The 17,466-nt window shown below is 34.5% G+C and overlaps 1 protein-coding gene, 1 non-coding gene and 1 pseudogene across 7 annotated transcripts in view; 1 reads left to right on the top strand and 2 right to left on the bottom strand.

The window, feature by feature from the left end:
* Positions 1-17,466, bottom strand: part of Prkg1 (protein kinase cGMP-dependent 1) — a 1,207,619-nt gene that overhangs the window by 648,489 nt on the left and 541,664 nt on the right. The window lies entirely within an intron of this gene.
* The window catches only part of LOC109684183 (ribulose-phosphate 3-epimerase pseudogene), a 169,219-nt pseudogene that overhangs the window by 93,525 nt on the left and 58,228 nt on the right, over positions 1-17,466 (top strand).
* LOC141425281 (small nucleolar RNA SNORD83) lies at positions 11,830-11,908 on the bottom strand. Its single transcript, XR_012450352.1, has one exon. It is a non-coding gene; the product is annotated as a small nucleolar RNA SNORD83 (small nucleolar RNA).

Genomic DNA, 17,466 nt, shown 5'->3' with positions numbered 1-17,466 from the left:
GAGAAGAAGAAACAGTTCCATTATCTTGTAGATCACATAAAAATGTGTGATCAAGGAAAAAATATTTTTTTATTTTTATCAATAATATGGAATTATATGGCAGAACATTCCTGCTTTATTGAACATCTATCATGGTTAAGCAATAGAAGGTATAATAGTAGATTCATACATACAGAATTCCCCCAGACTATACACTCTATTGAGACAATCAAATAAGGCCTGTAACTTTAATTTGTTTGCAATTACCTTGACTAGGTTAAAAAAGAAGAAACTTAGAAGGACAAAGGACTATTTAGTATTCCCTCATGAAGACCTGGTATGTCTTCCCTATTTAATAATATTTTTCTGCATTAAGAAGGTTTTTATTTGCTTCATAATCTACCTTTTAATTTTCATGATGCAAAAGAAAGCAGTTCATAATGAAGGCAGTCTTGTTTGATTATTTTGACACTAGAGTTTCCCATTTATGACAGTCATTAGGCAAAAAGACTGCAATCTGGAACCCATCCTCAGTCTAATGCACTAATCGTGCCTTTCGACTTATGCATGCAATAAGGAGACAATCACCTCTAATGCAATCTGTTGTACACATTATTTACATCCTCAAGTGCATTAGTCAGGAACACGAGGAGCCAGAGAAAATCAATGGAATCTGCTTGCTTTTCTGTCCTGTTGGTATAGTTGCAGCGTGGTATAGTATATATAAGGCATTTTCCCATGAAGTTGTTCATATGTTGTGTTTTCACATTCTTAATGTGTATATTCACTCACACTCTTCACACCTTCATTTCCTTGATCTGTCCAAAATCTGATGCTAAAGACAAGACAGACATTCTTTTCTACTTGCTTGTTCAGAAGTCAGTTTAAGAAATCACTCAATTACTGTGACTTTCTTAATGATTTTTTTCATCTTACCCAACATCACTTCCAACAGCATTAAGTACTTGTTTTTTTCTTTTTAAACCAAACACAATTTTATCATTAAATCATTTGTATTAACCACTGAGAAATTTTATAACTAAAAAAACTAAGTCCAGCATTTGCTTTTTCACTGCTGGACAATTAGCATTTAGGAAGGCATGTTTTTTCCCTGATATCATCACATGCATATTCCGTGGTATGCAATGAGGAACACAAGTCTGTCTGGCAGTGACACTGTCATTGGAATCACCCTGGGAATAGTGTCAATAAAATACAACTTATTGAAATAGAAATAAATGAAAATCTTTTTTTTTGAAAAAAGAAAACAACTAAATAGGATCCTCATTAGATCATAAAACTTTTCTGTTTGAATAGAACATTGTGACTTTGTTTTGCTTTTTGGTCAAGATTAGTTCTTTATTCTAACCACAAATTGGCTAGGACACAATGTAATTTGGTAAAAGATTCTTTTAAATGTTTATATAGTTCTGACATGAAAGTGCTTTCTTTTCCTCTATTCGCTCAACTTTGAAAATATCCCATACAATTGTAGATAATTACAGCAATATTTGTGAATAACAAGGCACTGTGAAAATATAAACTCAAAAGTTTGTTCTTGACAATTTTTATTCAAAAGTTAGAGATTAAAGAACAATAGTTATTCCAAATATGCCTGCATAAAATATATTACTCCCAGTAATAATGTACAGAAGATAAAGACATTTTGAGGGTACAAAAGAGAAAGCTTGAAAGGAAACTGAAAGCAGCATATTGAATCCAAATTTTCTATTGGTTTTTATTACAAAATTGGAGATAAGCCCTTGAGGCAGAGTTCATAAAACATTTTAGTTTCTAAGCATCATCCAGACTCTGTTGAAATTCACCTTCTCAGTCTCACAGAAGCTCTGATGCAGTCACTAAGGTACATTCATGACATGAAGGTCACAGTGAGAGCAGAGTCCTACAGGTGGTCATTTAGATACATGGTGCATTGTTCATACTACTAAATAAAAACTAAAGTTTACTATGCTAAGAGCTTTATGGTATATTATTTTATTAAATCCTCGCAAGTGAAAAGCTGCCATACATTTATTATCTTTTTGCTATGTGAGGTCTCAAAGGTTCAAGGAATGTGTGTAACTTGCCCAAATCACATGGCTAGTTAAAATGCCCAACTGGAGTTTCAAGAGCATATGACAGTAAAGCCCATAATCATACCACTTCATAAGCATTTTCCTACTACCCATGAGTAGATAGAACCTTCTAGTCATTGGTTCTTTCTACCTCTCCAGATTCAGGGAGACTTGGGACAGCAACAAAACAAAGACAGTACTATTGTAAGGCCTTGTGTGTTGGGGAGGAGTCCACTGCCCAGAGCACCAATAAGATCAGTGTCTGTCATATATAGATCCTTCCTGACCAATCTCTCCAACAGGGCTTGTGAAGTTACACTTAGTTGTGCACCCAAGCAGTATCTCTTAATCTGCAGTATTAGAGAAATTATAGAATTTCTTGTATTACAGTTACAATGACTAAAGATGACAGAGAGAAGAAAAGAAAGCAATGAAGATGAGGGGTTGGGAGAAACAGGGTGTGAGCATGAATGCTTTCATGCATTTATATGTGTGTAGGTGAGGGAGAAGTGAGCAGTATCAGTTGAAGGAAGAAAAAGAGGAGTCAAGAGAAAAAAGTCTGTTTAAGTGATAAATGAGCAATATAGAAAGAAAATAGATTTAAAATTCTATAAGGTCACTGTAACTGATCATTTGTGTTTATTTTGTGTAAAAATGTGTATCATGCAAAACATTACTTAAAATTATGATAAATATTTTTACAATATTTATGGAAATTATTTTTCAACTTATTTGTGAAAGTTTATATTATACAGTATAAATAAGTATAGCTTGAAATAAATCTTTTAAGTGTTATTCTTATCAGAAGGCAACTCTATTTCTTATATCCTGAGAATGATAATGTGTCTACTACTAATAAGCCAAACTTATTTATGTGTGATGGAAAGCTATTATTCCCAATTGATATTATTAGGAATAATTTCTTTATTGTATGGACTAGAAAACCTAGAATGAACCCATTGCTCTAGTTTTTGAGCTATTTCCTGCCTTGTTCCATTTTTTCCTTCCTATATTCCTTCTTTCTTCTTTTCTTGCTTCTTATCCTTCCAACTTCTCCTTCTCTCTCTCTCTGTCTCTGTCTCTCTCCTTCTCTCTCTCTCCCATCCCTTCCTTTCTGCTTGGGAATTAAGTTCAGTTGAGGTGATGTAGCAGGGAGGAGGATCAGAAGAAAACAGTCTAGGTCTGAGTCCTGAGAAAGTAAAGGAAGGTAGGGATGGCATAGCAGAGAGATAAAACCTGAGAAATCTGAACATGAGGAAGGTCACATAGCACCAGGGAGAGGAAAGTCACATAGCACTAGGGTAAAGTAGCCAATAAAATTAAATGTAACCATATATAGATTAAACCTTGCTTTTTGCTTCTGTAACCTGCTTGCAAGGGAATATAAAGTGAGACCCCTTTGTTTTCGGGGCTCAGCCTTTGGACACGAGTCTGCTGGATCTGTGCTGGCACAATAAAACGTTGCTTCTTGCTAATTGCCTCAAGAGTCCCATATCTCAGCTAGCAAATACCCACAGCAGTGAGACAAACCTGTATCTGAATATGAAAAAACTAAAATTATTTAGGATCAGGTAACTTCAGAACTGGTGGGTACTCGGAAACAGCTAACATGGTTAAGGAGCTAGAGACTCAAGGAAGTAAAATTCACCTCCACCCCCGCTCCTAGCTAAGTCATCAAGTGAAATGTAACCTGGTTAGTCCAGGTTTTAATCCACTCAACATTCCAATAAACTTGATTTTTGTCCTTAACAGTCATCCCACCAAAAGGAAACAGGTTTAAACTTTCTCAGAATTAGACTTGTATTATTTTCAGTGCAGAGTTTAAAACTTGATAAGACAGGGAAACTGTAGAGAATATGGCCTGGAAGACAGTATATGCTGCAGTCTCTCTTCAAATAAGTAACTTGGCTTTTTGCTTTAGAATATATCTGAAGCCATTTTTCTTCTCAATTTTATCTGTTCATTTTTTTCTCAGTAAAGACAGTCTCTAGTTATCTTTTTCTTAAGTTTACTTTCTCAAGTGAACTGAACGTCCCCAAGCAATAAAATTTGACTCTACCAAATAATGAAAAATAGATAATGCCAAAAAATATTTCAGAAAAAGGAATGCATTCTGTTTCAGGAAGTTATTTTGGGAGGCAGCTAATCAATTTGATTACTGAGTTTTGATTTGAAAATGTTGCTGTTCTTTTGGCAAGGGAGTAGTCTTTCCTACTCAGCACTGGGAATTGCAGAGCTATAAAGGACAGAAAACAATGACAATCCCTTTGAAATTCTATAGGAATAAAGTTCTCCCAGGGAAAAAAACCCCAAAGAATCCCAAACTCTCCTTATTATCCTCACAATTCCCACAGTCACAAGCATGAACAAATATCATTGCTGCAGAAAGAATAAGAATATGTGTAACAATAATGCTATCACCTTATCTGTGTATCATTTTCTTCTTTGGAAAGTTCAAAGAACTTTTACCCTTTCCTCAGCAGTTACAATAACCCACCAAAGGCAAATATATATATATATATATATGTCTCTTGTTACACATGAAGAGATATTAAAGAGCATACTAAAAGGTCATATAGTACAGTACCATCGGAGCAGTGGTTGGAAGAAGGAACTCTTTATCACTCATGGATTTAACCAGAACAATTCTTGTTCAGTGATGAATGAAATATTCTCCTATTATTTAAAATATGTTTATTTAGTCTAATGTAGAAAGAAGCACAAGAAAACCAATGGGTAAAAAAGTTGCATGTAAAAGAACCAAGTACTTTTGGGCCACCTCTTAGAAGGCTTCCTTGAAGAGATGGTTCATAAATCTTGAAAGATTATTGAATGAAAAAATGATCAGAATGTAGTCAGGGAAAGATGGCAGAAGAAAAAAAATTATTGTTTTTGTAGTACTAGGGTTTGAACTCAGGGCCTACACCTTGAGCCACATCACCAGCCCTTTTTTGTGATAGTTTTTTCAAGACAGGGTCTTGTGAATTGTTTGCCTGGGCTGGCTTTGAACCACAATCTTCCTGATCTCTCCATCCTGAGTGGCTAGAATAACAGGCATGAGTCGCCAGCACCTAGCAGCACAGAAGAATATTTTGAGGAAAGGAATCTGATGCATACAGGTGCCAAATAAAAACATGCCTTCAGGGAAAAGGAAGTCAGGTGACATGGGTGGACCAGTGTGTGGGCAGGACAGGAGATGAAGCCATATAGAAAGCACACTAGGAATACAATATGAAGGACTGTGTTCAGGTTCAAGGAGTTTGAAAGTTCTCCTGAAAACCAAAGAAAGTCAAATAGAGATTTTAAGAAGGGAGAGACATGGTTCAATTTAGATTTTTCAAAGATCCCTTTTGCTCTTTTGAGGAGGGAGTGAAGGGGTGCAACATTTGAAGCAAGAAGTCCATATTTAGGATGCTAATCCAGGAAGGAAACAGATAGACTTCACTTACTAAAACTTCTATTTTTATAGTTCAGTTTACTATTTAAGATAGTGAATTCTGACTCTCCTATTCTTTTCCAATTTACCTTCTGAATTTTGATAGTTGGCACATGGAAATCACATAGATTATTTTTCCATATCCAAATAATATGGTTAAGTAACTGACCCAACTGCACTGCTTTCTGTCACAGCAGAAGAATTAATATATTAAGATGCGGTTTTATCTACAGCTTAATGGAGGTAGCTGCAGCTTTTATCACCCATTATTTCTTTCCCTTCTTGGAGCTTCTGAAAAAGTAAATAAAATACCAAGATACAACAAATAAGAGTTCAGGAAAAGATTTTTAAAATGATTCAAAAAAATCACCTAAGCAAAGTCCAGATGCAGCTGGACACTAAATAATGTGTTATCATATTAGTTAAATGTGTCTTTGAAGAAAAAAGGTGAAATCTTAAAAAAAAATAAGGTCAATCATTACTGTCTTATATTTTTTATATTCATATGTTAGCTCTACTCACCCAATCTTCTTTAGTAGACTTAGAGTAATGAAGCAAAATAATTTTAGATAAAGCTAAATTGTGTTTTCTGGTGTCTCTAGTCTGTCTACTGACAGGAGCCACACTGACAATACTTAGCTTTCTGCCAGTAGAAATACTGCAGGAAAAACTTCATGGTAAATAATTGATGAGGTTTTCACAAATGCCCACATTTCAAGGCAGAGAATAGATTTGATTTCAGAAAAGCCTGAATCACATGAAACATTTTATACCGGTTTCTAACTGATGAACTAGATTAAGTGAAAATTAATTGTCATTTTATATTGTTTCATGTGAGCTAACGGAGTATGGTCACAATAAACAGGGGAGGGTTGATTGGATTAGATAAAACAATTTCCTGGCAATTGTCTCAAATAACAAACTTATTTATTCTTGTGACCTTAATATTCACAACTATGTTAATCTGAACGGAATGACATTGAGAATTATGGTTTTGCTACTATCTGTGAGAAGAAACACTTAGCTGGAGGAGCCTGCCTTTAGTAAAGAAAGGAAATGCCCAGGGAAACCATGCTGTAACAAAAAATAACTGTCTCAACAAAAATCAAGATGCATCTCTTTTATTATCTAATCCAAAGTTTCTGACATTCTTTTTATTCAATAAAGGGGTTCAAAATAAAAAAAGAAAACATATTTTTAGAAATGATTCATTTAAAAAAATTTAAATTAACTTATTGCTAGACTGGATCAGGGCATTCTGAATTATTTAAAGATTTCCTAGAGCATTTATATAATAGATCCTTAGTATAATCACCTAAGATATAATTAGCAGTATTTTCTTCTTTTTAAAGTATAGCTGGGTTTAAAAGATGTATACTTATTAAACATATAAAATCAACTTTTAATAGTCAGTGTAAGTTAGGATAAATGAAATCAGCTTAAAAATTAAGAATGATTACTTACTCAAAACTAAGAATGATTATGTTATTCAAAAACATATTAATAAAGCAAAAGTGGTCTTCAAATTATTGTCAAGAGAAAATTAAAACATAATGATTAATTGAAAAGCTGAAGCCAAGATACCATCTTCAAAAGTGAACTAAAGCTATTATTATGGTTAGGTTCCCCATAGAGCAGAAAGAAAAGTACTTCAAATAAGCACATTAGAGTCTTTTGCCAACTATGAAAAATAATTGTCTATTGTGTAAGTTGAAACTTTCGCTCTTTTTTTCACTTTTCAATGATAGGGGTGATTATAAATAAAGATATCAATGGCTTGCACATATCAGTGCCACCCTTTCAAAGTCTCTTAAATGTCTCAATTTAGAATTCTCACATCGTAAAGCGTAGAGTGAGTATTTATTTATCTGCCACAGTAAATGGAAAAATTCCTTCTTATTCAATATGTTATCCACACAAACATGTACAGTACATTCAGTTGGAACAGCTTCATCCTTTTTTCTTAAAAATTGTTTATGAACAAATTCTTAAAATTATACTGCCTGATGAGTTATCCTTCTCTATCAAATCGTGCATTACATTGCCATGTCAAGATGATCGCTAGTCATTACATAAAAGTTTTGGTACAAATCAAAAAGTAGCTCAAGCAGTAGAGCTCTACTTGGCAAGCACAAAGCCCTGAGTTCAAATCCTAGTACCACCAAAAACAAATTAGCAGTCAGATAATAGTTTTCTATAATTTTCATAACAGATAGAATAAATCTAAATTCCTTCACAAAGGATTGTTATAATCAATCACAAGATATATATATATATATATATAGTGCATAAAAGAATCTTTGAAGTATATAGAGTTGTCCATGTGAAATACATATTAATTGCAAGTTAAGTTACCATGATGTGGGTGTCTGCCTTTGTGATGAATTGTTACCATTTTTTTGGTGGTACTAGGGTTTAAACTCAGAGCCTCACACTTGCTACACAGGTGCGCTAATCACTTGAGCCACTCCACCACCTGTGGCAAATTATTAATAGTCATGGCAAAAGTAATGTTCACTGGGAAATGTAAACTCTAAAATGAAGAGATAGTATTAGGGATTCATTTAGGATGCACTTATTAAAGTTCACAATTATAAATCAGAATACTATTTTTCATGTCCTTGAATTTGTACATTTATTCATTAAAGGTTTTGAACATCCTAGAGAATCATTTGTCTACCTCACCATAAGCTTCCCAATAGAAAACATGTATACTCAGGTTACATTTTGATTTAGGGTTAGAAAATAGTATCAAAATTTTACAATGAACCATTGCACCAGTTCTTTTATATGATTAATTTGGGATTCATGTCTGAAACCATAGTTCTCCCCTTAATTCTGATATGCATACATATTCCAGTGAGTAATTACAAGGATTCCTATGCTACCACAGTTCCAGCTACTTTGGAGGAAAATGGCCCGTATCTTTGGATACTCAAATATTCCTCACATTAATAATCATACTCAGGTACATTTGAGAGATCCTATCTTTACTGCGTATGTATTCTATTGTCTACATATTGAATATTATTTTCATTTGTCCAGGAGAGGAACTTGTCTATAATTAGACTTTAAACATTTGGCTCTGAGATTCTATTTAGATCAAACACAGTGAATTTTATATAAGTCATGGAACCAATCTTTTTTTCCTTTATTCATTTATTCATATATGCATACATTGTTTGGGTCATTTCTCCTGCCTAGCCCTTGCCCCTCTTCTCTCTCCCCCACCCACCTTGCTTCCAGGCAGAACTTGTACTGCCCTTTTCTCCAATTTTGTTGAAGAGAAGACATAAGCAATAATAAGAAAGACATAGCATTTTTTCTAGATGAGGTAAGGGTAGCTACACAGAGAGATTCCTAGCATTGCTTCCATGCACAAGTGTGTTACAACCCTAATTGATTCATCTCTACCTGACCTCTTCACTACTTTCCGGTCACCTTCCCATAGTGACCTCTGTCATTTTAAGGTTATGTATTAGTTCCTCTGCAGTAGGGACATCAAACACTTTCAAGTTTTGGGTTTCCTACCTATCCCCATTCCTCCCGTATGTGCTCTCCCCTTAGCATATGACCCAAGTCCAACAACATTACTGCATTTGCCCTAGATCTAAAGTCTACATATGAGGGAGAACATACGATTTTTGGTCTTCTGAGCCTGGCTAACCTCCCTCAAGATGATGTTCTCCAGTTCCATCCATTTACTTGCAAATGATAGGATTTCATTCTTCTTTATGGCTGAGTAAAATTCCATTGTGTATAAATACCACATTTTCTTAATCCATTCGTCAGTAGTGGGGCATCTTGGCTGTTTCTATAACTTAGTTATAGTGAATAGTGCTGCAATAAACAAGGGTGTACAGGTGCCTATAGTATAACCTGAGTCACATTCCTTTGGGAATGTCCCTAGGAGTGGGATTGTTGGACCATATGGTAGATCTATGTTTAGTTTTTAAAGAAGCCTCCATATTGTTTTCCATGGTGGTTTTACTAGCTTGCATTCCCACCAGCAGTGTATGAGGGTTCCTTTTTTGCCACATCCTTGCCAACACCTGCTGTTGGTGGTGTTTTTTATGATAGCTATTTTAACAGGAGTGAGATAGAATCTTAGTGTGGTTTTGATTTGCATTTCCTTTATGACCAGAGATGGTAAGCATTTTTTCATGTGTTTTTTGGCCATTTGAATTTCTTCTTTTGAAAAAGTTCCGGTTAGTTCAGTTGCCCATTTCCTTTTTTTTTGATTTTTGAGGGAGTTTAGTTCTTTGAGCTACCTGTATATTCTGGTTATCAGTCCTTTGTCTGATGTGTAGCTGGCAAATATTTTCTCCCACTCTGTGGGTGGTCTCTTCAGTTAGAGACCATTTCTTTTGTTGTGCAGAAGCTTTTTAATTTTATGTAGTCCCATTTGTCCATCCTTTCTCTTAAATGCTGAGCTGCTGGGGGAACCAATCTTTTAAGGCCCATTCCAAACATACCCTACTACTTTGGTGAAAATTCACCCAATTCTCCAAAATTAATGTTCTTTATATTAAAACAAGGGCAATCTAAAATAGCAGCAACCTTGAAAAGTAACTGGGATTCCACATCTGCAAGAGGTTTATCCTCAGGCATTTGTGAAAATAAAGAAGAGAAATGACAAGTACAATGGCCATCTCAGGTAGTAAATACATATTTTAAAAGGACCTCCTTTTGGCATTTGTATTAATTATAGAAATTTTAATAGAGCCTTCACAGGAAAACCAAATTAAAAAAGAAAATAGCAAAAGAAAAGGCAAAACATTACATTAGTTAAAACCTCTTTTAGAAAAAAACTTCCTTAGTTGGATGACCTTTTTTACCCTACCTAGACATGAAAATGTCTTTCTAAATATGATAGGGGTAGGGCAGGGATGTTGAAATGGTTGGAGATTAAGGAAACCACACTTTCACATGCCAAATTCAATAAGATAACAACTTATTTTATAAATATTGAGTCCCTTAGTTCCTAGCAGAGATCTAGTCATCACCAGACACTCATGGGATTTGTGCTCATTTGATGATACACAGGGAAGGAACAGAATATTATTGAAAGTGACATGACTCTCACCATGATCAGTAAGCACAGTTACTGTTTCAAAAGTTCTCATAGGACTGGCAACTAAACTTTGTGGCAGTGAAATAAATGAGTGCTGAGTCTGGACAAATGCAATAACAGAAACAAAACCTCCTTTGCAAGGATATTTTCCCCTACCTAACTAAGAGTATATGAAAACTTCTTTTAGAGAGCCTTGGTGAGAGTGCCATCTCCTTATCAGAAGAGTAAAAATTTGACATTTTCCCTGAAAAGGCCAGTAAGACCCTGTGACACAAACTGGCATAACTTTTGCCTCATTGCCCTAACCTGAAGATACCAAGACACTTCATCATTTATACAGAGAACTCCACAAGTTGTGACATTCCTTCAGGCAAAAAAGTCAGCTTAATTAGATCATAAGAAGCTAGTAGGAGGAAAAATGCAGCATTTTAAACTTATTCTTATTTTCAAAATAGCTGATAAATGAAATGACTTTGCAGTTTTTTTCCTACTCTGCAAGAATGTTTTAAAAATCAGATGATAGATATCAACAATAAACCCTTAGAAATCAATAACTAAGGCATTATTGTAAAGCAAGAGATGTTACTGTAGAAACATTAAGTGGAATAAATAGTCCATAATCTATATCAGTTTAGGCAAAGTTGTCTACTGAAGTCCAAAATGATGCTCTACTTAACAAAGTTGGTGTCCTAAATGCTGGGGGACAAAAAGAATAATCTATATCGTGACCATTCTTGACTGAAGCCAATCAACAAAATGGATCTATAGCACATCTGTTAACCATTCTCAGATGAAATTAACTCGCTTCTATAGATCAAACTAAGTGAGAAAGTTTTTTATAAGATAAAATTAAAGAAGCAAATACTTTGAGAAGGTGTTACTTGGGGCTTTCACATGCAAAATACATGAAATTTATAAAAGATATATAAGGACTCAGAAATAAATAAATCCAACTTTCACTTTTTAAATGATGGGCTATTCAGGAGTTAAGGTGTGAAGCCAATATGTTCAAATTTTCTCAATACAGAAGCTCTTTGTGCTGCTGAGTCAAGAAAAACTAGCAATATGCAGGTTATAGTCAGGAGAGCAATAGACAGAACACTTCCCTAACCAGTGGGGAGCTGTGTGGCCTCCTGGAACACTGTGTCCTGTTTTGGCCACTGCTCTTCCAGGGAAGTGGATGGAGCTGAAAACACTTTAGCTGAGCAGATCCATCAGGGAAGGCATAATAGATACTCTGTAGTGTTATCTTTTTTTTTCCCAGCAGCCATCAGTCGAGGGTAATAGATTAAGGTCAGCACTGCATGTAGTGTTAAATATTAAGAAACCAACCTCTTTTTTGGACTGGGAAATTAAAAAGCTGAGGGAAAGAGTAAAGTAAACCTTAATAATCAAGAAGCTTATAAATATGAGGAACAGTAAATCATTCACCAACTTTGAGGTGATACTAAGTAGAAGAACTAAAAAGAGACTAAAAAAGGAAGTAATTGCATACAAAGTTTTTGAAAGCTATGAAGTTTGTTTAAATAAGACAAAACATAATATGCACTGACAGTTTTGGGGGACTATGGAGACTGATGGATGATAACATTTTAGTAGATTGTTAAGAGAAACTAGAGCATATCTCAACCTTATGAGATTGATTTAGTTTTTGACATGCCAACATACTACTAAGGAGCAAATGAGAACTCTGATAGATTTGTTGTTTCACATAATCTACTATAATAAATGTAAAAGGAGATTTTTGATGTAGATATATAAGACTCAGGCTATAGGAAAAGTTTTATCTTAGAGTGGAGGGGAAAACTTTGGGTAAATAAGATGGAACTTCTGTGCAAGGGATTGAAGTCTAGGTTTAGGGTGTAAAATTCATCCTTCCTGCATAGAAAACATTAGAGGGAAGCAGGGGTGCAGAGGCAGGGGGATCAGGAGTTCAAGGCCAGCATGGACAGTTAGCAAAACCCCATGTCAAAAACAGCATACAAAAAAAAAAGTTCCCAAAAAGGAAATTTCAATAGCTCTTAGTTCATTTCTCAGATTAAATTTCTATGAAGACTACTTAGTCAGAGAAAATTGAAGAAATGTTATCTTGTGTGTTTATATACATAGCTTATACAGATATACAAATATTTATATATTTTTCTACATTTTAATGGAACTTATGTTACTATTGTCAAATATTGTATGGTATTGGTTATATACACATGTAATAAAATAAACTCAAATTATTTGGTGACAAATACAAATAGCAGTTGTGAAATATATTGGTACAGGTTTGAAGAAAAATTTAGAGAAGAAAGCCCCAAAAAAGAGTTTCTGGGCAGTTTCTTCACTAAGTAACTTCTATTAAGGTAAATAGCATCCCTTCTTCTGTGCTAATTTATAGGGAGCAAAGGTCTCCTTTCTTCTTTGAAAAGAAGGAAACCAATATTGAAATCTTCTATTGATCCAGGAAATTAAAAATAATTGCAAAGGTACTTTACTTTACAGCCATTCATTGATTTGCTGTTGCTCACATTGAGAATATAGGTTGTTTTTGATATTTTCAGAATATAGAAAAATCTAGCTATAAAGGAACACATTTATGCATGCATTTGGAAAATGACAAGCCTAATCCTAATTCCTTTAATATAATTTTCTATGGCAGAACTTGTTACACAGATATTCATTCTGGCAATAGCATAATAAAAGGCTTTAAATGAATTATTGTGCTGCCATATAGTTGTTTAAATGTTGGTCCCAAACTCCCCTAAGGACATAGAATTTCTCTACATATTCTGATTGTCCCAGAAAGAGCCACACACAAAAGAAGACCTGTTACACACTGCTTTGCTATTAACAGAGCAATGGAGAGACTCATATAATTGTCAGTACATCACATCTTCCCATGAGGGCAAATTCATTACTGTTATCAGGTCAAACTACAGTAATCCATTGCATAACTGTAACAGAGAATAAACAAAGCTCAGTTCAACTACTGATTGAGTTTAGCTTCAAGAAAGTTGTTGAACTTAATTTTTATCCAACAATACAGATCTCTGGGAGGGTGCATTTTTATTTCAAGTTGATTACCTGCAATATTCTTTACAATTGCATTTCTACAGTATACATAAGTATATTAAGTGTATTGTGACTCACTATAGTCATGCCCAGGGAAAGTAAATGTGAGTAATATCTGCCAATAGAAAAACAAATAGTAATAAAAATCTGCATCTCCAAAATAAAAATGCAACTTTGCTTTGAAGAACAATCTCTAGGACCAACTCTATCTACCTTAACTATCTTCTGCGGAGCAATTTTTCTTTGTTCCTGTTCAATTGTGGCAATAAGAAATGACTTTATTGACTGGGTATGGCCTTTCTGTGTAGCTCACATCCACTCTTCACAGTACAGGAGGTATCCACAATCACTGAGAACTAAAATTGTAGAAGTGTGAGCTAGTCATCTGGAAATTCCACACAATTGCTGCCACCCACAAAAATTTTAATAATATCTATGTAAGTTTATCTGTCAAGTGTGTAGTATGCAAGAAAACATTGAGACTCCTATTTGACTTGTAGGATTGCCTACTTGGATGTGGATGATAATATTTCCTATATTTTTCAGTCATCATTCCCATGCTGTTGAATATGAAATCTGTGTCAATTAAAATGCTGTTAACCGAACCTCACTATGGCATTTGTGCACATTTTAATCACTGAGAAAAACAAGGAAGTTTCATTTACTGAACTCAATTAGCTCTAGCTTTTAAGAAATTGAAACTCTTCACCATTTTATAGGAATTGATGCAATGTTTACACATTCATCAATTTGACAACCACATTGCATCTTCATTTATGTTACTAGTAATGTCAAATGGGACAGAGTCAAGTTCAAAACCCTGTTACTCAACACCACAGGACAGCTCTCCAACTGCATTTTGACCCCAGAGAAGGCCATACAGTATAGTAATAACTGTCTAACTCAGAAGTTAAGAAGCAGTTCTTAATAGCAGCTAGGCTACATGTATGTGTGTGATAAACTAAATACTCAATCTCCTTCATATTCCTATTTTGTCATCTATGAAAGGAAGAATCACAGAAACCTTAGTGTCTAACATTCTTCCATTATAGATATGGTAATAGCTCCAAAAAGAGAACACATTCTGCCTAAGGAACACAGCAAGAAAAGTCAGTCCTCAGATAACAAGTCTAGTGTGCTCCCTTCTTTTTATTTTACATCACAGAAAATTAGAAAATCATCAGAATTGGAAATGGTTTCAAGTGATACTGCTTCAATAATAGTTTGCAGGTTATCATAGCTCCTAGGGGATACATATAAAAATATGACCACAGATGAAAACCTGACAGGTATAACAAAAATAACCAGAACTCCAGCCTGAGTAAGCATTTTAAGATTGTAAAAGTCTGTATATTTCTTTGTCCCTTTTTTTATATGAAAGAAGGTACACCGGATTTGTCAGTTACTTTTGATGATTGGGAACAGGAAGTGTTCCCTGGCAACACCACTCATTTTTGGTCACTTAACCTCTCCAAGCCTCATTTAAAAACAAATATAGTAAAATCTTGCGTAAAATTATCATTGGGATACAATTGGATGCATGTAAAGCATTAGCTGTAGTACGTAAAATATGTGAGCCATTTCATCAGTTATTATATTTTTCCTGGTGCAGACCCTGTAAATTCTTTGTTTTCTATTCCTGCTCCTTTTCAGTCCACCCAACAGCATCTTCTGGAAATTTGGGAAATGGCTTGGTGGAGAAAATGCTCTGTGCTTATATGGAAACATGATGTTCTATAGGTTAGACCTGTCAAATCAAAGATTTCTAAAGGCAATTTGTCTCATCTGCCATCTATTCCAACCCTGCCATTACTGATGCAGAGTCTGGGATGACAGGGGTAAAGAGGCAAGAGTGGCTCAGGTGGTGCAGAACAAGGCAACTCTGGCACGAGTTACCAAGAACAGAGTATGCAAACTTGTTATGGAGAAAAATTTAATAAGCACTTGTATGCTACATTTACTAGACAAAGAGATTCAGATAAAATGAGCCAGAGGAATGGTTATCAGTTAAATGACATTTCTGAGCAAAATGTTGAAGATAAATCTAGTCTGCGAAAATAAATGGTTCAATACATTTTTTTTTCCAAAAACAAAACTTCATTCTCTTCCCTTTTAAGCATCTGGAATGAAAATCATAGAAACCACGAGCAATCAATATAAGTAATATTAAGCAATATAAAACAATATCAGAATTTTAAACCAGGTGACAAGTTTCACTGATGTTATTTAAACATTACCTACCTACTTTATTGCTTTTCCTATTCACACATGGCTGTTTATTTTAAACCTCTGAATTGTAATCACAGCTTTATTTCATAAGATATCACAAGAGAACATCATAAACAATTAGATATTGATCCATGAACGCAGGATCCAAGAAATGGTTTATTTGCTCATCTATTTAAATTAGTCCTTTAGCAGAATAATCTCCACAAAAATGTGACTATGTCAAAAAGATTAAAAGGGAATAAATATAGATTCAAGCAATGATCATGGCTGCTTAACTATAAAAAGTCATCCTAAATGTGAATGTTCCTTTGCATATGTAGCACACACTGTATATATATATATATGTAATTACATATGTAAACATAAAATATATATCAAGTTTGTTGAAATGAATTAGCAGTTAACTTGATGAAACTATCACACCTAAAGATAGGTTGTCATCACATTTTCCAATTGAGCCAACACAATTTTTACTGTTTCAAAAATTTTCAGTTGACATGGCTGAGGTGCTAAGGATGTCCACTGATGTGAATATAAATACTTTATAATAACAAGAAATAGACAGTTGTTGAATAACCTATTCCTGTTCAGAATTTACCTGTTTCAAAACTAATGATTTTGATATCCTATTAGGATATATGGACAAATCATCACCTGTAGACACATTTTGCACAAAATGATCACAGACACCTCTCCAGATTATCAAGCACTATGTCCCACTTGTATGGACCACAGTGTCACAGCCTGACTCTTTGAATGGATGACTACAGTTATAGCAGAGAAAACTACTTGGTCCATACTCCTGAGACAGGTGGTAAAAACATTACTGCATTCCACAACTGAGAAAATACACATTTATCTCAGGCTAATAAGGAATAGATTTTCTACACTTCACAGCAATAAAGCAATCCTAATGAGGGCAAAAGAAGAAACTGTTTGAACAACTAAACATATTTAAGAACCTTTATACATGTCTGAAATAAATCCCATTGATTTCTGGAATTATGTAAGCATTATAGATATAGATCTATTAATATTTCAGATAATGAACAAATAAGTCAAAAATTACTTGGTTGGGTAAGTTTAAAGTAGGCCAAAAACTCCTTTCATCCTTAACTATGTCATCTGCCCCTGTGACTTATGGTGGAAGTTTATACCTTATGCTTTCTCTGACTATAAATATATTATCATCATAATCGGTGTCATATAGCAGTGTATGAAGGCCTTTAAAATAACTCATTTGAATCCCTAATGAACTGGTTTGACTATCAGAGCTGTTTGAATATTACAGAATTGTAAGTCTGGAGAAAATTGTTAAGGTAGGTTTATAGCTCCAAATGGTTCACAAAGATGTACCAACTGTAAGCACTAACCGAAGATAAAATCCCTTTATTAAAAAGACAATTTTACTTCATGTCTAAGCTTTTTCATTTCTCTTTTTGTTTGTTTGTTTGGTTTTTTTGACAGTACTGGAGTTTGAGCTCAGGGCTTTGTGCTTGTTAGGCAGGTACTCTACAACTTAAGCCATACCTCCAGCCCTTTTTGCTGTGGTTATGTTTGACATAGCGTCTTGCTTTTTGCTGAGGTCACCTGTACCACAATCCTCCTATTTA

Source organism: Castor canadensis, chromosome 7 (assembly GCF_047511655.1).
Source record: "Castor canadensis chromosome 7, mCasCan1.hap1v2, whole genome shotgun sequence".
Lineage (NCBI taxonomy): Eukaryota > Metazoa > Chordata > Mammalia > Rodentia > Castoridae > Castor > Castor canadensis.
This window is presented reverse-complemented; position numbering and strand designations above follow the sequence as displayed.